At 39.9% G+C, this 25,453-nt stretch overlaps 1 long non-coding RNA gene across 1 annotated transcript in view; it reads right to left on the bottom strand.

Annotated features, from left to right (window-relative positions):
• Positions 1-1,940: 1,940 nt before the first annotated feature.
• The window catches only part of LOC141927834 (uncharacterized), a 29,633-nt gene continuing 6,120 nt past the window's right edge, over positions 1,941-25,453 (bottom strand). Inside the window, exons 2-4 of the long non-coding RNA XR_012624592.1 lie at positions 22,557-22,703; positions 21,518-21,597; positions 1,941-2,839 (exon numbers count right to left, since the gene is read on the bottom strand). This is a non-coding gene — a long non-coding RNA (uncharacterized LOC141927834). The remainder of the gene's footprint in view (positions 2,840-21,517; positions 21,598-22,556; positions 22,704-25,453) is intronic.

Below are 25,453 nucleotides of genomic sequence, written 5' to 3' on the forward strand. Positions count from 1 at the left end.
TGGAAAATGGACTTTGTGCCTTTTGCAAAGTCATAATCTTACTCTTAATGTTTTGGTACTCTAATTAATGTAAATACACAAGTCTGAATAATTGCTTTGGGGTCATCTTAATTAGAACTTCCATCTTTTAATTGGCAGAGAGATTAATTAAGATATACCCTCAACCATCCACTAAATCCCATCCCTTATATTCTATGAAGAATTATTCCATCTCTGCTCAAGTGCAGGCCAAGAATACTAATCCTACCCCACTCTTCCACTCTGTCACTCTGTAACGTTACAAAGAAAAAACTTCCTTGTACATATAAACTACACCACATGGATACCCTGGCATGTAGCTCTATGCACTTCCCACGTATGAATGAGCTATGGAAGAAATGACTGTCACCACTATAACTCCTTCCTTGGAAGTCCAGAGTAAAAGACAGGGCAGAGCAGAGGGAGCACTGCCCCGAGCTGGAAGGACTAAAACAGAGACCAGGCATCTCAGAGGAGCACCAGACATGTCCAAGCCTTGTCAGCTGCTTGGTAGCCTGAGGAAGAGGAGCTGCAGGCCTGTAGCTGTTGTAAGATGCCTGGAGAGGGGAAGGATGGGGAAAGACCTTAAAAATAGTGGGAGAGTTTTTAATGCGTAACTTTCTTTTCTCCAGAATGCATGAATTCTCATGAATTTCACAATCTCATCACTATAAACTAAGTTAAGTACATCTGCCCTGAGTTTTCAGGGGAAATTAAGTGAGAACTGGAAAAAATTTGGAAGGTGGCATTTCCAGTCAGGTGCCTTTGCCAGGTGTAAAAATTTCTGCAGTTATTTACAGCCAACCCTTGGTGCTACTGTTCAGTTTCTGTTGACATCTCACCAGACAGGGGTTTAATAGGACTCATAGGACAAACTAAAGCCAGGCTGCTTTTGAGTACGCCCAGCACTTGTCCAGTCTGGGAAGAGGCATGCCTCTGCAAACATTGAGATTTCCTGATGAAAAAAGAAATCTTAACTACCAACTTATGGCAAATGAAATCCTTCTGTATTACCAATCATCCAAAGAGCACTCAGGATACTCTGGTGTACGACTGATTAAATTTAGTTGAAGTGTTGCAGAGTAAAGACAGTTAACAGATTTATTGCCAAATCAGATACTTCTTGAATAAATACGTGAACAAAAAGTTAACATTTCCTCCTTCAAATAGGGATTCTGTCTTGTCTATTCAATGTTAGATGAAAAGTGTGCCTGGGGTGCTGAGTTATACTTTAACAAATAGTGTCTGTTGAAACCCCATTTACACAGGAGGTGGACCTGGAGCTGTGGTCCCACCAGAACTCCACTGCCCTAGAGAAAGCTAGGAAAGCAGATGAGTTGAGATTACCACTAGAAGTTGCAGTTTCTTTTAGTGTTTTCCTCAGAGGAAAATGTATAAATAGCTGTTCCATGGACTGGTACAATCTGTTGGGAGGGCAAGAGTGCTATAAATGTGTTCCTCCTGTTTCTCTTTCACCAAAAGGAACCCATTCTTACCACAGCTGCGTATAAAAATTTGGGTAAATTAGAAAGTAGAATTGAGGGGATTTGAATCAATGACAGATTCAGACTTCTGTATAACAGCTCAGAAACTGTAAGTGTAAATAGTCTTTGTTACTAACAAAACTGCCAATGCCCTGCCATGAACAGAAACACCTCTTTCTAGTGTTTCCTTCAAACACGGATTTAGAAATAAAAGCCATACTACATCACCAGATAAAACTATGGAAAACATGCTGCTTCAACCTGTGAAGCCAGGCACACTGTATTAATAACACTGTATAGCACAGAATATTGTACAGACAAAACCCCCTATATTAATAAAATTATATTTGCCTCCAAAATTATTTTGGTGATGCAGTGAAGTCTCAGGTAGCTGTGTACACTCGTTACTGTACCAAAGTCAGAAAAGAATGTGCAGAACCTTTATTAGTTTCTCATTAAAAACAAAACAAAACATACATTATCTCACACTTGCTAATCGAAAGACATAAGGGGGTTCAAACCCAGCTGGCTTTTCCAGCTTTTTCATAATGAGATGCTGCTAAACATTTAGCTGTTAACAAATAAAAATAAGTGTGGGAAGAAACTGAATGGTCTTGAAGACAATCCTGCCAGTTGAAGGAAACGGTCACTCTGCAAAACATGCATGCACGTTCTGCTCAAAAAGGCTGGACCACCTCAATTTCACAGTTTGAGGACTTACTTTCAACAGGTTTGCAACAGTGACCCAGGGCAGTTTCTGTAATAACTATTACACCAGCTTTGAGTTAAAACTGGAGGGCATAACCACCATCAGTGATGAAAGGTGTCAGAATAACCTGTCAGCACATTTCCTGCCCAAAACAAAGCCACATGAGAGTCACTCTAGACCATTAATTACAGAGGCAGAAGATACTGTGAAGCAATGCGCTTGTGTACCTGTATGTGCATGAGACAGAGGGAGCCCACACCTCTACTTCTCTGTAGTGCAGCCTTGAGAAAACTAGAGAGAGAAAAAGCACAAGAGGTGTTTTTCTTCAGCCTGGCAGACCAACATTTAGAGGAAGAAGCTGTGAACAAAGACACTGCTGCTTCTTGTTTGATTCATCCAGCATTCAGGGAAACAGGTCTCTGAAAAAAAAATCACAGGTCTGCTTCAAAGAGCCACTGGTCTTCATCATATTTCTTCTAAGCAGAACACCCTGCAAAATCCTAAATGTGTGGCTGAATGCTCAGGTCAAAGGAGCAACAGTTGCTTCCAAGTTGTCTTGTCATCTAAGTGGCATTACTGAGACCAAGGCCTCTGAAAGATCCTGGCAACAGGGGGCCTCCCAGAGGTCCTGTGAAGAAATCAAAGAAGTCATCCAATGAGGAGTATAATCGTATTTCCCTTTCTGAAATGAAGACCTCCCTTCTGACCTCCTGGCTGCTCAGAATAATTCCAGCATTGTTATGACACATTCATTTGCCCTCAGGTGCAAGGTGCCTTCACAGGAACATTTCCACCCAGAGACATTAAATACAAGCGGACTGGGGTTGTGAGTGAAAGCCATGTGTTAGAAACCTTCTCATCTACAACCTTCCCTCTCCTCTGGGCATAAATATCCCTTCTCTGACAGGGTCCTCAAAGCACTAAATCCTGTGGAGCTATGTCAGAACGTCACAATGATGAGCTACAGCCAAGTGTGTGACACGCACCAGGCTGATCTGGATCAGGGCTGTGAAATTGCTCTGTCGCAACTCAGATGTCCTGAAATGATGTAATGCTTAATAAAACCAAGCCAGGTACTGAAGAAAAGTTACTCTTAGGAAATATGTATAGGACTTTTTTTGAAACTTCTTTACCTCCTTACCAAATGGAAAATATGTCAAAACTAGAAGAGAAATAAATAGCAATTTCAAAAATTACTATTTTTCTGTTTAAAGACAATTATGGAAGATCTCTACTTTTGTATGGATTCATACTTTTATGTAGGCTTTTGTCTATCTTACAGGACCTGGATAAATAAATGACAGATATGTGACAATGGAATATAAAAAGGACATCTTAATATAGATTACTTTCCTTGATAGCACATAAATCATAGACTTCATGGTGGATGAATCATATTTTGCCCAGTCTTCATTAAAAATAATCCTGGATATTATTCTACTGTCTTGCCTAAGAGAGAAGCAGAGCAAGGCTGGAACTAGTCTGAGGCTCAGTCTGAGGCTTGTCTGTAGTACCAGGCAGGAGGCAAGACAACTGGCACTTTTGTGGCTACGTCCCTGCTCAGTGATGACTTCGGAGCTATTTGCCAAGGAATTTGGGAAAACAGAGTGAAAATGCCTCAGTCCACAGCAGCCAGGAGAGGAGAAGAGGTTGGAATGGCAGCTTCCCTGCCCCCAGGGGCTCCAGCAATGAGGTCCAGCAATTTGGGACCATACAGGAGCTGCTTAGTACCTTGTGAGCACACACAGCTGAGCTCTAGACAGCCTGTTTGGACCGTCTGATTAAGAAGTTGCAATGAATCAACTATAAAAGTCTGTTCATGCACAGTCTGAGGAGGTCTCAAGTTCTGAGCCCACCCACCTCCCTTTTTTTTTTTTTTTTTTTTCCAGTTTTTGCTAAGCATATAACAGTGTTTTGAAGTAGAAATTTAGATTCCCTTCTAGCAGGACTGCTTTTCTTTATTCTGGTCAAAACTGAAGCAAACTGAAAGCTAATTATTTCCTGCTTCAAGCACAATAGAGTGTTTATTGGAACGTTCCTTATAATCCTATCAGAATTGTTATAGGAGCTCAGGAATAAATGAGTTTCCAATTAATTAAATGCAGCTCTCCATATAGACAGATCACGCCACAAACTGTCTTTCTTTTTTTTCCTCCTGCATCAACATCAGTTATTACAAAGCAGGAAGAAGGTATTCACTGGATTTTAATACAAAACATCATGATTGCAGAATGTTTCACTCACGGTGAAATTCATCCTTAGTGAGTTAATGTTAAAAACTAAATAGAAATATTAGTTACACTGTTAAAATGTAATTTATTTGGGTACAGTTTTTGCACTTGCTATTTTTTTTTATTTAAGCATTCTAAAATTGGTAATGTAAAATTGGAACTTCCGTCATTTTTAATAGGATTTTAATAGCATTTCTCTCTAATTGCATTTAAATTACATTTTAGAGAATTAACATTCGTTCTTGATCAAGACAATATGAAATACAACAAAAGTTATTTGTGTATCAGAAGTGAAAAGAGGATGATTTTGTCAAATGTTAGAAGTGGGATGAAAGGGCTACTTTCAAACCATCTCGATGCGCGGAAACAAACTCTACAACTCGGGGAGAGTTATAAAGTAGATATGTTCATTCCGACATCGGGGTGCAAGGGGATTTCTCCACAAAGCTTGCACCCCAACAGCACATTTTACCAAAAATTTATAGAGTGTGGATATACATATTCATCGGATACATAACACAAACATACATATGCATGAGTAAGGCTGGGTTAGTTCGAAAGGCTGGTGTCAGCAGTTTATGTTCTCTTTGCACCTGCACATTGCCTCCTGGTGGGCATCTTTGGGGGTCTTCTGGAGGAAGGCTCACAGTCTTCCTCACCTTCTACTTTTCATCCCGTTCCTTGAAGCATGTGCAGATTCTCCTAAATAATTTCTTGAACAAGAGTGGTCCCAGCCGGTTTACTCCCTCTATCTTACCTAAAAGCACCAGCATACTAGTTTCTACTGTCCATACATGGCTATCTGTACTCTACAAAGACTCAGCTTGTTAGAACCCAACTGCTTTCCAAGGACATGTCTCTTATTTTTGCCGAACAAAGTAGTTCTTGGTAAGTTTCCACAGAAAACTGCTTTGTTTTGATGAACACAGTAGTCCTTGGTAAGCTTCCACAGAACAGTCAGGGCAAGCAGGATTATTAAGCAATATTAGCAAAATTAGGCTGCAGGGCACTCCAAAGAAAACTGGCCTAAGTGCATTCATTCCTCTACAGTGCTAAGGAGTTGCTAAGGAGTAAGCTTAAAGCATATAAAGTGATCCATGAAGATGCCCCTTTGGTGTGCTCTGTGGTATGTACGCTGTGGGGAAGGCATGAAAGAGAAGTCAACTCTTTGGGTTTACTCTGGCTGCAGAGCAGCAAGTGTGCTATGTGGCCATATTTCAGCTACCCCATACACTGGGAATGGCACTTTATTATAATATTTATGTGTAGGTGCTCAAAGGTAAAAAGAATGGACTTGGGCAGACATACCCGAATCATCTGTGCTTCAGATCTCTTGGTTTCTAGGAAACTGGTGGCTTATTTATTTATATGCAGTGTGGAATATTGATAGCATCTACTGAGTTCCTGATTAATAGAGGCACCTTAGGAATGGTGAAACGAAAGAAAAAAATGTTCCTTTGCTACCTAAGAAAATGTTTGGTACCAAACAATCAAAGACAAAAGAAAGTATAGATGTAAGGGGGGTGGGGGTGTTCTACCTGAGCTACAAGTTATAGGATACAGAGGATGCTGGTTGGTGTGACAGCCTCTGCTTCAGGCTATAGTGAGCCTTAACAATAACCTGGGGCATGATTTTGGATTCATAAGGCAGGCAGAAGTTCAAGTGCTCATTGAAAGAGATCATACTGGAAATAAGGAATAAAATTTATGTGTGAGAAAAGTTTCCAGGCACTTACAAACAAGGCAGAGCAAAAAAGGCATTCCTACCACTCAAATTAAAAACGTGTCTCCTCAGCTGACTGGCACTAGTAAAACAGCTGTCACTAACTGATTCCTGAGGTCCCAGCAGTGCACAGCCAGACAGCTAAGTTGCCTTTTCAAATAACACCCATTCCAAGTGCATCAAGGAAGCAACACCGAATGACCAGGGAAACAAAAATCCATCCCTTTTGTCTTGGTGCTACAGGCTTTCCTGAGCCAGTGAAGTACTGACAGAATTGCAGCCTGTGATCTTCCAGCTCAGAAAAGGGAGGTGGCTGGACAGAAAGGCTGACAATGCCGCAGGAGAAGTAAACACTCTTTCAGGCTGCTGGCCTGTGGAGCCGGAGGGCTGCAAGAGGCAGGTGCTTCCCATCCTGGCCCGAGGGAAGTGTGATGCTGAACACATCCAGCTCTGGGTGGAACAGCTAAACCCCAAGGTCTGATGCACCAGCATCTGCATTTTATCCTCACAGTTATATGGGGGGGGTGACTTTTAAGCTGAAGTGCCTGCATGGAAAGTCACTGTTAAAACATTTTCATCCTGGACCTGTGTCAGTGCCTGCTTTGACAGGGAAAGCTACAAAGGCTGAGTGGGTCTGCTTAAAAACTTTGGTCTGTCTACCTTTATCTCCATTCATAGCAAAACCACCCTGAGCTCAAACCTCAGCAGCTGGTAGATTTTTGTTCTTTCCAAAAAGTGTCAGTTTCTCCACCTGAAACAGTGTGCACAGCCCTTGCTTTGAAGCTTCTGCTTGATAAGAAATCACTCTTATTGAAATCTCTCACTAGGGCACTGACTTGCCCCATTAAATGGTCTTTATAAGTATTCTTTATTATTTCCTTCCCCTATAATTTATACTAGAAAACATAATTCAGAACAAAAATTAGTAACAACAGCCCCTGAAGATACGGTGGTCAAACTGATCCAGGTGGTTGTTAGTAGCCCTTGCATCTGACTTACCATTGTGCCTGATTGCTTTCCTGTCATTTATGCGTGTAGAGCTGGGAAATCTCCTATTTGTTTAGAGCAGCAGAGTTGGAAGAACAAATCTCTTGGTGAAACTTACAGAGAAAAAAATTTAGTATCAAAACTAAGAACTGGATTTAAAATTTAATTCAGGGTTTTAAGTATATATTCTGTCTAGAATTTGGTACAAGTGACAGTTGTTGATTGCCTGAACTTTTACTAATGTTGGAGTAACATGGGAAAAATTACTAGATTGCTTTCTGAGATGAAAATTGAGTCGTTTGAGGGCATGTTCATATTACTACGTTTGCTTTCCACAATCACGCCAGGTAAAAATAAGAAGGCATAAATATGTATGCAGAATACAGTTTAGGGAGGCACAGCCAGACCATTACACAGGCATTTGTAACTATGTGAGTCTGGGGCGTATTCATGACATAAAAGACTGATGCTCGTGAGCTACAGAGGAGATTTAGCCTCAGCAGTTCTTCAGGTCCCCATAATCCAGGTGTTTCTTCAATTCAAAAACCACAGTTAGCAGGAATGATTACACTGTTGACACAGAAGTTATTAGTCATACACAAGTATTAGTCATACACATAAATACAGAACCATTTATGAAAAGCTGTTAGTGGGCAACTAAGTTATGGGGAGTTTGTTGTTTTGTTTTTTGTTCTGTTTAAATAAAGGTGCAACTGAAATGGCTGGTGCTTTTAGAGGTTATGGCTCAGTTGTGATGCAATCATATCAGCCAGGCCATAATATAGAATGATATTCAGGTTAGAGAAGAGCTGGTACTGCAGGAGCTGTTCATCCATACAGATTTTCATTGAATAAGTTTGATTTTAGTGTCTCTATATATTTGCTACAACTATTTAGATTTTAAATGTTCTGTCCAGGAGATTGCAAATGCTGATATGGCATTTTAAAGACAAAAGGCACCCATGGTAGGGAGAAGTGATGGGTTAAGAGAATGGCACCAGAGTGACACCGGTTAGTTAAAGGTTAAGAAATAAGAGCTACTTTGTAATGGACACATGCAGAATAACAACACTTGTTACCTTGTGAATTACCAGTTTTATGGATTATACAGCTAGATTATAAAGTCTGATCTGAGGCATAGATCAGAGCATTTTGCTGAATTGATTTTTGTTTGAATTACAGTATGTCTTCTAAGAAAAAAATCCCAACTTTATTCTTACATTGTCCTGAAGCCCTTAAGAAATTCAGGAAAGGCTGCCAGTAATGTGAAATGTGAAAGATACAACCTCTTTCTTTCTGTTGCTCTCTCTCCCCTCCCCCCTGCCTTAGATATATGGAAGAGACACCATGTCAGAGAGAATCTGCAATTCTCTCACAGGTATCAAAGTAGAGCTACCCCAACTGAGAACTTGTATGCTAGTGGTAAGCAAGATTCAGCTGGGAAGGAAACATCCTCTGTAACATCATCAAATGACAAAAGCTGTGGGCTCTGGATTTTACTAGCCTTTGAACCTCCTGCTTTTAATCCTTTTGAGGGAAAGGCTTCATATATATGTGAACCCACAGGCACGTCCTTTTGAACTATAAAGACTGTAGAAGACTTACACAAAACTCAAGCAGCGTGAGACTTAAATTCACTACCATGAATGTCTGGGGAGAGAATGCTTGGGACTAGAGATGAAACTGATAGAAAGGGACCAGCTAGATAATAACTGTGTAGGGCTCCAAACCTCCAGAGTGGGCAGTAGTTAGAAGTATCTTACAATGGACGATAATTTTTTTTATCACTTTCACTAAATAAGTCCCCTGTGCAGCCTTACAATTAAAAGTAGGCTATCATCCCTTTCAAAAACCTATTGGGGTAGCAGGAAGAGATCCTATTAGTAGACTGAATGGATACAGTAGGAAAAAACAGACACACGTCTCAAAGCTGCTCTTCAGGTCTTAATGAATATAAATAGCGATTCTGGTGACTTGGCAGAGTTGAGCTCTTAAGGTCATAGACAAACTACTAGGTGATCTTTCTGTTTTAATTAATTTTGATATTTTGTAGATCTGATCTAGCACCGAGGCTAAAAGAAGCTGCAATATTTAAAAACAAACAGCATACAATTTAAAGCCATGCAACAACAAGTGGCTTTTTTCTAGGTCCACCCAGTTGTATTGTCTAGTTCTGCCTTCCTTGCTTCCAAACCGCTTCGATGGCACTGTGAAGATCAACAGGAAGGCCTTGTACTATGATAAAGTTGTGTTTCACTACAAGAAACTAACACTGGGAATGACTGGAAATAACTATAACATGGCGTTTAATTTTGTGGTGTGAAATTTGTTGAATGTATTTGAAAAACTAGTGTGTCGATTACATATATTAAAGCGTACATTACTGAGAAAGGAGATGTAAATGCTACTTCATTACTTTCTTAAGCCTTGGGAATGCAAAGTCAACAGTGAGTGCAAATAAGTGCAAGTAAAAGCACGGGTGTCCTTCTTATCAAAAGAGAGAAACCTCCAAAATTCTGACATGAAAGCAGTCCCTGCTCGGTGGCTACCCAATGTCAATGTTTCAGCCCTTTTAATGTAAAATACAGAGTAAATGGGATTGAAAACACCTGAGCATTGAAAGTACACGACAGGCAAAGGCGAGGGTGTCCATGACCCAGATGAAGATGTACGTGCATGACAACGTGACCCATAGTATTTCTCTGTAGGCCTTTGCAGTTGTCACACTTCTATATGTTTCATTGATTAGAATGAAAGGACAAAAAAACCTAAGGTTTGTGATCATGAGTTTTAAGATGTTTCAGACCTGAAAACTTTTATTGGAGGGAGAACGCTTTCATTTTTGAGCTACTGCATCCACTGTTATTTGGACATCATCAAATCATTTTATATTCTCAAAATATTTTTCAGAGATCCAGCTCGAAACTGCAAGATGATGTTCAGATATTTTTTTCCCCTAGCATGTGGCAATTATGATGAATCGGAATTTATTCTGTGTTCTGTCAATCACCATAGTAACCTGTACTCTCTGTATTTAACAGGAAGCAAGAAGTTATTTACTTGACAGAGATGGAGTTCTGGGAGGCATTGGCTTACGAACATTGGCAAAATATTTTAATGGGGCTATTTGCTTCTCAGGTTGTTATGGGTACCAGTAATTTGATCTTCATCTGTCATGTAGACTTCACAAGAAGAAATTGATTGTAGTCAAAACACATTCATTAGGGTTACAGCTATTTTCTACTCTTATTGGTTGTTATATAAAGCTAGACAGTGCCCTATTCAGTCCAGATTGTTTCTGTATATGTAAAGCATAGTAAAGGTACCTTGCTAGCTATTGGGCTTGGTTTGTATTCTCAGGAATGGATTCCTAAACTGCAAACAAGAGATAGCAATTGTTTACTGTTATTTAATGAAATCATTGCTGATTAGTATCAGAACTCTTAAAGTCTATTTTTTTTCAAGCCCATCAGATTTTAATAGTTCCTTTGATGGTGTAAACTGATTTATTTTACTTTATGAAATGGAATTACTTAATTTAGTGTGTTAATTGAACTTTCTGACTGGTTACTTCTAATGGGGATCAATCCACTGATCTGCCTCATAAAAGTGGCCCCACAAAACACAGAGACAGCACAGGGCAATAACTGGTATCCAGTGTGGGGCAGAGTAAGCTATGGGAAGCTGAAGAGATCTTTCTGCCCAGCCCCATGCTCTGTGGGACTCAGACACCAAATATGCCTTCTTATTGAACTTTTCCTTAAGCAAATTTTAGTCTTAGAGAGTAAGCTGTAGGGAAACTAGGATGATTGCCAATGCGGTTTTTCTTTGTGAAGAGAGTTTCTGCACTTGCAGTACCCTGGTGAAAACATCCCATGATATGACATACTCTCAGAAATATTTATAAATATAAAACAATCCATCAGGAAAAGATGTGGTCATTACAGTTCTGACCTCCTCTACTGCAATGAATGCTTCGTTATTGAACTTCATTATTATATACCTAGAAACCACTTAATTTTTTTCTACCTTTACAACTTACCTAAACCACAATTACAAGCACACACTACTGAGTTAGTCTCCAGTCCCTCAAGCATTCGTGTATTCTACCTATGTTTGGTTAAACATTTTAGCATGCTGCAGTGAAATATATTTTACAATGCATACAAATTTAAAGTTTGAATTTCACCAGTTCTATAGGGAATGTTTTACCCAGAAGGGTGAATTTATTTCTTCTAACTCAGGAAAAATTTTGATGTTAACTCTGAGACATTAAAATGTACCAAAAAAATAATAGAAAACACTTCTATCAATTCAGAGCTTTTATTTTATTAGAAACACAGGGCTAGTATTTAATATGCTTATTTTATATACTTAAATATACATTATCTCCCATAGAAGCAGATGCAATCAATACCAAGCATCAAACAGTATGTGTACAGTGATTGTACAAAAAAACCCCTTTCACACTCATGTTACCAAATAGGTTTTCTAACCTCTATTCTTTGGAATGCAATTTGGATGACATGCATATGTATGTGTAAAATGAACTATTATTATCACTTCAGCTGTGTGTGTGTTGGCACTGCAGGCTACCAATTTTGTTGAAGTAATAATTTGGTGATATCAAGGGATGGAAAACCAGATCATCTAAGCACTATTCAGAAGGAATTGCTGAGTAAGTGCATTGTGCTATTTCTTTCCTGCTAAGAGATTAAACATCATACCTGGATATTATCTCATAAATACCACACACAGAGTACTTACGACATAGATAAGGGAAGACTGGTAGCACAAGCGAAAATCAGAGGCACTAGGAGATAGCAAATGTTACTGTGATAGATGCATTTCTCTAGCATAATGAGCTTCCTGGGAATGCAGTGGTTTTGCTCTACAAAACAGTTAATCAAAATATAAGCAATGTTTTTTAATCAAAATATTAGCAATGCTTTTTCGTTCTAAAACCTGCAGAACACAGGGACCTGAGGATGGTGTGCTCGATGGTTTAACTTTGGAGACTAGGTTCAGATTTTTGAGTGGCTTTATAGCAAGCATCTTCATTCTAAATGTTCAAAGATACAGAAGTCTCATTTTCAAGTTTATTTCAGGCAAGTCTATGTAGGCAGGCGCACAAAGAGACAGGCTTTCACTACGCACACTCTGAAATGGCCAACACAAACTAGTTCTGAACAGGGACCATATAACTATGCCTAAGCTATTAAGCCCCACTGAACTTTCCTAACAGTCAGAATCATCCCAAGTGCAGGATCACAAGATTCATGCCTAACTCAGGTAGGCACAGACAGGTAAATTTGCATTTACCCTTGCAGCTTTATCTGCAAAATGGGTATACAAACATCTACCTTTCACAAAGGTGTGGTATGTTTAAATAATATAATATAAGATCAGATATACTGGATACAATAAGAAGATCTTGGATGGGAAACTGCATAAATGCAAAGCATTAGATCATTAATGCCCACAGTTTATGCTTTCACATTCTGATGATCAATGTATGCTTGCATCCTTTTGTCAGAAAATAAAAGAATTATTGCTGAGATAATGGTGAACAGCTTGTAGAGAACTTATATATATGAGTTGTACATAATTTATGCATTGAAGAATTTGCATAGATATTTCATTTCCTTCATAAATGTCATTAGTAGAGAGCACTGGCAAGGGATATCACATACAATACACCTTTTGTTAATTTACATAGAGCCACAGTACACAGGTCACACATACCAAATAGAAGACTCTAGCTCAAGAAAAGACATATAATTGTAGAATGGATTTGTCTGCACAAATGTATGCAAAATTACAAATAAAGCAAGAAGGCAGTATTGATTTTGATATAGCCACCCCTAAAAATACAGGGTTTACAGAGTCAATACTGTCTTGATTTAGGTTCTAACCTAACCCAAAAGTCTCAAATTCAGCTCCGTCCACTTATTATTGCTTTGTCTGGCATGCTGGGTTGTTTTTTTTTTTTTCCAGAAATGCTTTTCTGCTCTCAAATTTTAGCTAGCTCTCCCAAAAGAATGTCTAATACAGTCACAAAGAGCAATTCTATTCCTTACAACTGAGCTATTGACTATCGTAATAAAAAGGAAAGACAGAAGTCATGTCAGCTTAGCTTCTGACAGGACCTTACAGTGCTCCTTCATTCAAAAACACTTATGTAATCAACAAGCAATGAGTAATGAGTTGTAAAATATCAGCAGCCCTTAATTTTCTATCAGGTATGATAAAAACTTTATAAAGCTGTGCTATTTTTAAGGAATAAAAGACCTTATAACTATCACCAAGACATCAGTTCTTTGCTATTTTACTATAATACCTCATCCTTTTTATTTTTTTTCCTCTCCTGCTACCTGACATCTAAATGCCTATAATTTTAGACATCAGGACCACATAGTGGCAAAAAAACCCCAGAGGCAGAGAGCTGAAAGATATTATTTTTGCCATTTGTAGACAGTAGTTTTACTTGATGTGCATCTTCAGCACCTTCTTCATCTTCTCATGGTGTGGGGGGTTGGGGGGCAAGATGAAGGAGCACAGAGAGACAGTGCATCTTCTTTAATAAGCCTTAACAATTTTGCTTTGATTAAATTTGTACTGTAAAATTGAAATACTCTGGGTAGGGGTAAAAAAGCCCTGTTGATGTATCGTAAAGGAAATCAAGAGAGGAAATAAAGCCACGCTTAGAAGATATTAAACAAGCTATAAAGTTTTCAATATATTTAGCATGTAGGAATTACAAGACGTAAGTGATTGGCTGAGGTGCAAATATGTGTGGGTAGGAGGAAAGGGAAGTGTAAATTTGTCTGGGGAGTCAATCTACTTAGGTCATTATAGTTCAATATGGCCATGATACAGAAAAACACTTGAGCATATGTTTGGTTTTACATGTGAGTCATGCTCTCAAAATCTGAGCTCTGCTTACTTTCTCAGGCTCAGGTTTAAGTGATTGCATCGTAGCCAGGATCCTCTTCTGAATTGTACCACTCAAAAGCCCATAAGCCAACTAACTGAAAGACCCAATGGCTTTGGACTGGGTATCTACTTGAAGAATCTTTTTTCTGGACACACAAAAGTGCACACTTTGCTTTCCATTATGGCATGTGCTTAGAATGTAAACTTATTTTTGCACACACAGAGGCTGAAGGAAGAAGAATGATGATGGCAGACAGGGGATGTGACATCAGGACCCTGCAAGATTTTAATTTCTGGAAAACTGTGCTAATATTTTGTGAGAGGTGGCACAACAAGATAATCAGATTTAACTTGGCCAAAATTACTATGCATTTAATGCTTATTTGTGTGGTTTGGTTAGAGGTGCCTGTGCTCGCAGGCTGCAGGGCCACAGTGGAGAAGGACTGGCTCGGGGCAGACAGCTGTGCCACAAGCATGCCCGAGGATGAGGCAGAGCAGCTCCTCCTCTCACCCCAGGAGCACAAGAGGGGGTCTCCAAAGTGTCTCTGTGAAGACACTTTATGTTGCAGTCATTAACTGCTGATAACAAGAAATGGATGCTTTGATTGTTCTTTCTACCCCAAGTTTTGGTGGGTTTTCAGACCAGGGCAGAGGAATGACTCTGTGAGAAGTCTAAGTCCATGGTTCTGAACCACTAATATGGGCTGATTGTGAAAAGAACTTGTGAAAAGACCACAAGTTTAAATCTTACATATTTTGTGAAAACTTGTGAAAAGACCACAAGTTTAAATCTTAGATATTTTTCCTCACCTTCTCATCCCTAGGAGTCCATTCTGCTTCCTCTCTAAAATCTTCTATTTTCTAGGGCAGAAGGAAATATAATTTTGGTTTTTCAGAAATGAACAAGGTAGAAAAGATAGATAGATACATGCCAGTGTCACCAGGTACCATATTTATTTTTCTTAACTCTGTTTCCTGAGGAATGGGAATAGAAGAATCACAGCTTTCACTGAACAATAAAGTTAATTTCTAATTCTCAAGGTTTCACTGAAAAACATTAAAACATGATTCGTGCGATGTCACCACAAGTATCACTTGGACTTCTTGAACTTTCCTTGCTTCTGAGCTTGCTCTCTGAGGATGCAACAATTCATTTATACAAGCAATTTAGAGAATAGAGAGGCCTGTTTATCTAATATGGCACAGACTTCTTTTTCTCCTAGGAAGCCATGATGATGCACAAGAGCAAACATCTATATTTTTATACAACCAAAACGTTCACAAGATATTTTTTTGATTGCTGCATTGTATTAATAAGCTACTAGTTAAAAGGTTTCCTTGAAACAATTCAGAAATGGAAATGAAAAACTGTGTGTCTTTTTCAGCATCTTTATGTTTCATTTATTGTCAAATTCTCAGTCAGCAAGATGAGGTGGCTGATAATTATTCAGGGTTGCCAATTAACCTACTTAGCAGGTCACATAGGTAACTGGCATAGATTGTGTCAAATCTCATTATTGGGAATAATAATTTAATTAGCCAGTGCACTGACTGAAGGCCAGAGAATCTGGAGAATAATTTAAACAGGAAAATAAAACCAGTACCTAGACAGACATTATATTTAAATACATGAAAACAGTTTGTCACACAAAATTATGAAGGATACTACTCACTAGTAGAAACGTGGTGAAGTCTGGGGTGGGGGTGGTGGTATTGAGGGTGGGGGGTTTTCAATAATAATATCCAGCATGAGTATAAAAAAATGTTATGTGTCGCCTTGCTTTTATAAATGAAAGATTTTTTTACATATGAAGTCATGAGCGTGTGTGTTATTCTTTAGCATTTAGCCAGACTTGCAACACAATTGTCTTTAATGCAGTGTTACAGACCAGAACTTCCCAGACATATCTTATTTGTGATCTACGTGAAACAATCCTGGCCTCTCCTTTCCCATATATCCCAGCCTTGTTTAGTTCTTCATGTCTGGCTTTAGAGCAAAGACAAAGGAATGTCAAGTAAGAAGGTCACATAATGGATAAAATAATATTGCTGGATCTTTCAAGATGGTCAGAAGAGAAGAAAAATTACAATAAGTGCAATTGTCAAAGTCACAGAGCCAGTGAAAAAGCTGTGCTTTGTACAGTAATGCTCTACATTTCCAAGGTGACTGAGTAAATAGGAGGTAGGAAGAGTAGAGTCTGTCTGGAAGAAAAACATTTTTGGTGCAGGTAGAGAAAGTACTATTAGGAGGAACAGTAACATCTTTAAAAATGGGTTTGAGTGTGAAATACTTTAAAGAGAGGTACAAACATTCCTAGAAATTATCAGAGTTTTAAAATAAAATATAGACTGGAGAAAAAACACCACTACTAATGACAGGACCTAGTTGGTCCTGAGTGCGTGAGGTGTGTGGAGTCCCAGGCACGACAAAAGTACATGCAAGAGTCAGGAAAAGACCAGAATATGGTGAATGTGCCCTCATCCTCATAGTCTGTATCAATGGTTTTCTGCCTACAAGAACAAGAGGGCTATAAAAGAAGCCATCATTCCACCAAGCAGTGGATCATTCAGTTTAAACATATCTCATAGCTCTTATGGCCAAGAATTACAGCGTACCAAGCACTGCTCCAGGCCTTGGAATTTATTCACTCAGGAGGAAAAAAAGTGACTACCATATCAGCTCATGATAGGCCTGTAAAATAAAAACAGCCAGCATGCCAGGAATGAATGCTGATCTCTTAACTAGCTTTGCTTTTTTCTACAGCAATGAGCAAGGATACATGCTTAAGTTACTAGATGTGACCTAGACCACCCATGTTGTCAAATGTATTAATTTGAATCATAAATTATCTGGCTACTGAAACAGCTTACGTTACAGCAGAAAGGCTGAGCATATCTATTTCAATTCTGGAATTACAGAAACGACATGCAGCTCTTAAGTGTCTATTTTAACTGTGCCCACAGAGTACAAATGCTACAGTAGTCAATAACTTCTTAGATTTTTTTTTTAATAAAAGACTCAAGCAGGATAGCACTATTCATGGATGCTACCCACTAGTTCAGGAGTGCCAGATAACAGAAACTGCTTGCAGAGAAAAAAAAAAACCTTTCACCTAAGAAAACTTAACATTGATGAGTTAACCTTTCTCGTTAAAACTTTCCCTGATAAACAAGCAACAGGCTTAAAAATAGAGAGGGTTGTTTGGTTTTTTAACATAAAGCAAGAGCTCCGAAGTACTGGATAAATTCAGTGCAAGGGCCTCTCAAGAGGTGTCAGCTCATGTAAATAAAGTTACTTTTTTCTAGAAGTTTGGAGGCTAAACTTCAGCTGCCAGCACTTACTGATTTCTGTGGACAGAAGGCCCACAGAGCCCAGTCTGCTTTTCTGGTTCTTGTGAGCACTTACAGTGGTTTCAGCTCATTGGTAATTTTCATATATTATGTACTAAAGTTATAAATGATTAATCAAACTGCATGGTAAACAGTGACAGTAGATTAAGAAACTCCATTAGAATATATTTCACTATCTAGCTATCTAGGTAAATCTGATTTTATAAATGCTTTGATAAGGCAAAAGCATTATCAACTCACTTCCATAACAGTCTAGAGAGCCATCATTTCAGGGGTTAGCCTAAAGCAATAACATAGCCCAGACAGCATGATTCCCGTACTATGAAGTCAGGACATATTCTAAGTGGGGTTTCAAGTCTGGATGGAGGTAAGCCCAAGAGTGAGCAACAACACGGATCTGCAGATGTATACTCTGCTGTAGCTGTGAGGGACTGTTGCAGAGACTGAACATACACGAATTGCATCTTCCACAAAGAGGTCTTTCTGCATGAGATCTGCTTTGAGTGATCTCTGGGAAAAGGATCAATTAGAAACTTTTTGCTCCTCTTTCCATTTTTCCATTTTTTTAAAAAATATATTTTCCATTGTTCTTTCATATATAATTCACAGTCTGTAATTGTCATGCACAGTAACCCCGCTATATTGTTGTCATCGCACCATTTTACAACTCTTCATTTTAAAAAGTGCTTTCCAGTGACACCATTATTTCTTCAGTTGCCAACAATCACCTGTGTATTTGTTAACTACAAATTTAATAAGGAGTACTAGCTGATATTAAAGTAAGATAGTGTTTTGGACAAATCCAGACCAGTTAAATTTTTATTCACGCCCTCCCCAGCAGTGTCCAGGCTTGAATATTCCTGTTCAGTGCTAATCTTTTTCATTCCTCTCCTTACCCAGACTTAGCACTGATTTAGCGCCTGTTCCCCTGTATAGGTGATGCTAATTGCTACCACGCTTGCAACAAATTGAACCATCTACCCCCCTGGGACAGTTTGGGGCAGGGAATGATTTCTCCCTCTGGTGAAAATTATGACTGCTCACGGCTGCTAATTTCCACTGAAAGGAAAAAAGCAAGCAGGTTTTAATCAGAAGAGGGGAGATGAGGGAAGAAGGCAGCCTCTAAGCCTCCCCAGCATTATAGCAACTCCTCCACAAGGAAGGTGCTGCAATGCTTTCCAGGGTCTGCCCTCCCCTAACCCCAAGATAGAGCTAAACACGCTGCAGCATGGCCCTTTGCCCTGCTCCCCACCCTGGCTCTCACCCTCACTCCCTCCTCACAGAGTGCTGTCTCATTGGGGGAGGTTAGTTACAACCTATTGGGACCCTTATTTGAGCATCCACCTAAATGCCAGGGCTGCGAGAGCAAAGGGTAGACTGCATTTTTTCCCCCATCACGATTGCCTGTTTTTCTGGACACCAGAAATGGTTTTAAATCACTGCAAGCTGCGAAGAGCCCGGACTGCTCTATCCCACTCCCTAGGCAAGCATTTTATCACTAGGTTGTATTTTTTACAAATAGATACTATATATTATACTCAACACAGAGCACAGTAATCCCACTTCAAGCCCTGGTGAGAAGAGAAGTGTTGGAAATTTGGTATAGGACACAAATTAGTCCCATATAACTTCCCATGCAGAAGGTTTCACTTGCTGCCTGCATCTGCGCTGGGCAATTCTGGCTGAGGAAGCAACAAGTCTTTTGGTTTAGGACTGCAGAATATGGATGATTTTCGTTTGCCTCTGTGGCTTTCGCACTGCTCACAGAAGAAATTCTTTATCTTTCGGTAAATGCATAGTTGAACTAATAGACTGTCAGGGATTCATTGCAAAAGGACAGTTTACTGTTCAAGATAACTCTAAAGATTCACAAGTGTAAGAGTCTGCAACCGAATGTAAAATATTTTAAATGTAATGCAGTGATTAACCATGAGCTTGCCATAATAATCATCGTTTAGCGATAGTATAAATAGAATAAAAGCAATATTGAAGCAAATAAATGACCTCTGACACAAAAATGGCTTGCATTTCATATTACTTTACTTAACTGCCCCCTCCTTCCCCCACCAAACAGAAGGTTTATTGACAAAATGTGCTCTGGTGATGTAGTCTGTAGACTTAAAGAATGTGCAGCTCTGGGAAAAACTGAATTATGGGTTCTATTTGTGAGATGAGGAATGGCATGTAATAACTTAATGAACTGGAAGTTTATTAGTTGTAAAAGAGAGAAGTAATGGAATGCGTTGTCTATCAATCTTTTTTTTTTAACTCGAAAATGTTCAGGTGGGTAAGTGTCACATCCATTATGCATTTATTATCTTACTAATACAAATATGTGCTAGAATCTCAGCAAGCTACAAAAATATATCTCAGCTTCTAATTTAACGTGTATTTTATTAGTTTTGGAGGCCCTATTCTAAACCCCAGTCATTAGAATTGCTACTCAGACGTTTGGCCAGCAAAAAATTCACTTGAACACAGGAGCTACCAATTTACATCATCTAAGGTTACAGCCCTCTGCTCCCTGTACAGACTGTATGCATCAAAATTGGGAAGGGAAATAAATGCACACACAGTGATGATGACAGCCTCATTTCAATAGCTATTTATTGCTCTGAAGACACATAAATACAAAAGGACAGTAAGATAACCATATTAACAGGAAACAGGTAGAGAAACCAGTCTAACATAAAATGTAAGACTCAAATCCTTGGCTGTTAAAGAAGTTTTCTCCACTGTGTAAAGTATAGGGATTTTCCTCAGCTATACTTTCACATGGACTTACTTATTTTGCACAACTGAATGATTTGCTTCAAAATATTTTCGATAATGGTATGCAGAATAATGACAATAATAAAGTAGTCTAAAATCTGTTAGGATTTTCTCCCAGTCTTAGCTGATATTATGTTAAAAACACAATGTAACAAATAGAATTTAGCCCTAAATACATTAAACATGTGCAAGTAACAAAACCTGGCAGAGTAGGAAATTCAAAGTTCAAGTCAATGCATATGAAGGTATAAGTAGAACAAAGCAGTCAGGTTCTACTCTATCAGCCCCAATGTTTCATGCACTGCATAGATCCTTGGATTGATCTATTTGCTTTGATTTTCTATTCCAGAGATAAAAATAGGCAAGGAAGGAAAACCTGCATTAATTTATGCTTCTCATAGGCTCCTGTGGGTGGACCTTTTTTGTTTTATTGCTTATTTTCATGTGGCCAGTCTAGCAGCAGATGTCTTACGCATATTTAGCTGTTTAGAAGACCGGTCATAGCCATTCCACTTAATGAGGTAATAGCATACTATTGACATATTAGACCAATTCAATACATTTGTTTTCTTTATCAATTTACATTTCATCTCAGAAGTCCAATACAATGGGATTTTGAACCATTTGTGCTGAGCACAGTCGAAGGGCCAGTAATCCAATTATTTGATTTTCTTGCTGAAGAGAACAGAAGAGAGGGAGAGACATCTTCCCCTCACTCCAGCAAGTGAGCTGCAGGCCTACATTAGGCTTTAAGCTTCCTGTGTAAAACATACCCCAAGGGCAACAGAAGGCCACTTAAATACAGCTTGGAGGGCATAAGTGGAACATGGCTGTGGCACATTGGCTTTCTGCCCAGGAATAAATTCCAACCAGTAGCATCAAACACTCATCCTGAAGCTCTCATACTGAAATTAAATGCCATCTATCAAATGAATAAACAATAATAAATTAAAGTAGCACAAGTAAATTAAAAAAAAAAAAAATCGCAGTAATTTATACTGTGGATCATCTGTTGTGTCTTGCTTTCCAGACTGCACGCCTCAGATTATCTCTCAGCCTTTTTTTTTCACAATTGTATTTCTGCACATGCAAAATGGCCCTCGATGCACAAATTGAATTTATTAATGGCGTACTCTACGTGTTAATAAAAATATAGTTTTAAAGAGCCCTTGCTTTTCCCATGCAAATAATTTTGTTTACTTCTGCTAGACAGCAGAATCTGACCTATTTGCCACAAGGTTGAGTCTACGTGAATTGTATCTAAACAAGAATTCAGACAACAATAATTAAGCATGCAAAAATGTACCTTTAGATACCTCAGGTAGAACTGCACATTCTGGTTTAGGCAGTGGAGGATAATTTCAGCAGGCCTCAGAATCTGGAGAGCTGTGAAGTTAAAAAGAATCAGTCCTTTTAAAGTGCTCACAGGAAAAGCAGACTGTATTCTGGGACAGATTTTAAAAGGGGAATTTTCAGTAAGCAGAACTTAATTACCTAACTGGAATTTTGCCATGATGTCCTGGCTAAACCTTCACTTTTTGTGAAGAAGAGAAAAAAAACTCAGGGAAACTATTATGCTCTATCTGAACCATATCTGTTATAGCAATAAATTCAGCCCTGTGCCGGGATGGAGCAGTATTAAGAAGGAAAGCAAAGGCAAACATCTCACCTACTGAATATTAGTCTCATTTCCTGAAACAAGTTGATTCTTCCCAGGAACTTATTTCCCAAAACTTCCTTAGGGTATGAAATAATTGGCTATTAAGCAGTGTGTTCTTGACCCAAAGAATGGAGCAGAAAACATGCAAGACTTGTCTGGATTACGAGGAGAGATAAAAGAGAAATTAGAGTTGATGTGTACTGACTGAGCCCGTGTCTCTCTTGATTTTGCTACTTGAGACTGGGAGGGTTTTACCTGCACTTGTACTAGGGCAAAAGACCTGAGGAAAAGAGCAGGCAGAAAATGGGGGAAAGGAAAACAGAATGACACAACTTTCTCCCTTTTCAGATTTTAGTGGAAGGTGTCCCTGCCCATGGATCTTTAAGGTCCCTTCCAACCCAAACCATTCTACGATTCTATGATTTTTTTTTTTTTCCCCTGCCTCTTTGCCCTGCATTTAGTGTGGGGCTGTGAAAAAGAAAGGTTGACAGCTCCATAGCGTCATATTGCCAGCATAGTGGGCAGCCTGTCACCTCAAGGAAAAAGAGAAGTTATGGAAAAAGTGTCAGCACGCTAAGAAAAAGAAATGCAAAATCGTACTTATCACCAAGCCTGTACACAGTCTTCTGAACAAGTGATAGTTTCTTTATTTTTTCCCTTGTAAATGTGATCACCTGTAACATACCAAAACCTCTGTGGGTCCCTTGAGGGCTGCCCCAGAGCCCGAGCGTGGGCAGCCAGTGTGCCAGGTGAAGCTGCTACGGTGGAGGCTCCAAACGCCACGCGAGGAATGGCTGAGGCCGCCGGCCTGTGCGGAAGCCGTTCCCGTGCCCTGCAACGATGAAAACAAGTCGTTAGTATGCACCACACAGTGCCGAAGGCTGAGCCCGCTGCTAAGGAGTGCTATGCAGAGGGCTCAGGTCATAGTTTTGCTAAATTCTGTGCACTTGGAACACCCGTGGACCACAACACCAAAACACATCTCGGCTCACGTCACCGTCCGAGTGCAGCACGTCGCTACTGAGGTGCCAGGGCAGGTGTCTCTGAGCCATTTGTGAGATATCTGTCCCTTGATGTCAAGTGCTTTGCAAGTAACGAAGTCTTTATGGGTCTGGCAGGCCTCTGTTGGACCCGCTCTGCCGCTGGGGGAGGTGCCTCTGGGCACGGTGCTGGTTCATAGTGGTTCATAATGGTTCCCAGTAAGTGCCTCTACACTACGGCACACAGCGTGGGGACAAACGGGAGGCATTAGATGTCCTGGGCTGGGCTGCAATCTCGCTGGGATCACAGCAATGCAGTGCTCTAGCTGCGGGGAGTGAGGCAGTCAGCTGCGTAGAGGGCTGCCATGGATGGGTTCAGCTCCTCGAGAAGGACAGGCCAGGACAGCAAGGAGGGAGAGCTGCCCTTGATGGGAAACTGCAACTGGGATGCATGGACCTGGGCTTTGGGACAGATGATGAGCCAGCTGGCAGCTTATGGGTCAGGATTAGAGGGCAGCCCATGGTGGGTGACATTGTGGTGGGTGACTGCTACAGGCCACCTGATCAAGAAGAAGTAGATGAAGCTAAAAACTGGAAGAAGCCTCATGCTCACAGGCCAGCAAGGGTCAGAGCACTGAAGCTACATGGAGCACTGCTAATGAAGTAGCAGAACACACACATACCATGAAATGCTCCTAGTAGATTCTAGCTTGACTCTATCTACCTTAAAAGGTGGCGCTCACCCTCTGTATAAGCACTGTGCTGCCTTTCAGAGGATGGTGTGTGCTACCTGTATAGTGTAGACCTTCTCAGCAGTCTCCAAGAGGGTTTCTTTGCTGTCTTACATCCCACCAGGATGTTCTGCAGCAGAAAGCAAGCTTCTGGCCTCTCCAGCCTTATCCTGCTGATCACAGTTTGATGCCCTGAATGTGTAACGTATGCGAAGAAGACGCACTGGCTGCAAATTCTGGGAAAGCGTTTATTTTCATACAGGCAAAAAGGAGGTTGTACGCGTAGGAGGTGTATGTGCATACACCTGCTTTAAATAAAGCTCCCCCATGTTTCCAGGTTAGATTGCACTCTATTTCAAAAGCCTTCACCTGCCACATATCCCAAAGCATCTGAATAGAAAGAAAGGGGATTGGAAAAGCTTTGCTGACTACTGTAAAAGGAAAAATTACTCTAACGTAGGTGTTTCAGCAGCTTACATGATTCCTAAGTTCTCACCCTTATTGAGTGAAGGATGCCTTCAGGATACAGATAAGTGGTACTCAGTTGTAAGACAATAAATTTTCACTGGTGATGAAAGTCAAGGCTGAAGCTTAATGGGGAAGAGTAGTATCCCCAACAACGTGCTTTGCCATTCCTACCTCCGGCAGGAATTTCTCTGATTTTGTTACAGCCAGAGTCCTCCATATCACAAAAGATGGCAGGCAGAGGCAGTTTTGCCTCCGTATAGGAACAGTCGTTACTTGCTCTTATGGTGACGTGCTAATTCCCTCAGGATCTCTGAAAAGATCACACAGCAATCAGAAAGTCCTGTGGTATGTTCTAGGGATGTGGGACCATTTCTAGAGAATTTGAGGGAGGAATTTTAATGTATTGGGAATAGCTAGCAAGGATGCCATTTAGCTGCAGGAGTCTTCCCTCCTCTGCTCTTTACAGACTACAACTTCAAACAGAAATTAGGACCCTTAATTTTCTTTAAACTGTATGGCAAACTTCAGATTCTGTGAGTGCCTCAGGATCTTGCCTCACTACACTCTTACTCACACCTACATAGTATCAATGCTTTGCTTATTCCGTATTTCAGTAACTTAATTACACGATGAATTCTCTCATGCTGCAAATTTATCTTCATTGAGCTAACTTTTGATCTCAGGCATTAACTCTGATCAGAGCTAACACAGAGACAGTCTATCCAATTAGCAGGTGGCAGCCTCAGAAGCTCAGGACAGAGCACCTCTGTTACTCTGGCTTCCAGGAGCTTTGACCTCAACAAACATACTTGATGAACCTGGCCATGGTATTTTGGCTGCCTACCTCAGCTCATCTGCTTGGATGGCATTTTGCCTGTTAGCAAGGTAATATGCCTGCTAGCAAGGTAATAAACTCAGGAGATGCCAGAAAAGGATGGGTTTAGATCTGTAACTTGCTAAGCTCTGTTAAAATAGCTTTCTTCTGACACTGAGCAATTACATAAAGCATCTTAACTTTCTCTGTATAAAAATGACTCATTATCAGAGACTTCCTTGTATGGAATCCAAACAACTTTTTTTTTTTCCCAACATCAGCAAAAAAAAGTATATATTTCAAAGAAGATTGGTTTTGTGTTTTTTGGAGGCTGTTCTGATATTTACAACATCAAGGAATCTCTGTGTATCTCAGTAGTTACACTTGGGGCAATGACCATCTTATTCTGTGTTTTCCCATGTCTAGAGCAAGGGGCATCTGAGCCATAGTCCAGGTTCCTGGCACTGCACTAATACAAACTGCAGTACTACATTAAATGTCAAGTAAGCCCACCACTTTGTTTTGTTGGCAGTTTCAAAGTCACAGGGAGAATCCAGGACTCAGCTGCCATTAAAGCCACTGGTTAGTT

This window comes from Strix aluco, chromosome 10 (assembly GCF_031877795.1).
Source record: "Strix aluco isolate bStrAlu1 chromosome 10, bStrAlu1.hap1, whole genome shotgun sequence".
Classification (NCBI taxonomy): domain Eukaryota; kingdom Metazoa; phylum Chordata; class Aves; order Strigiformes; family Strigidae; genus Strix; species Strix aluco.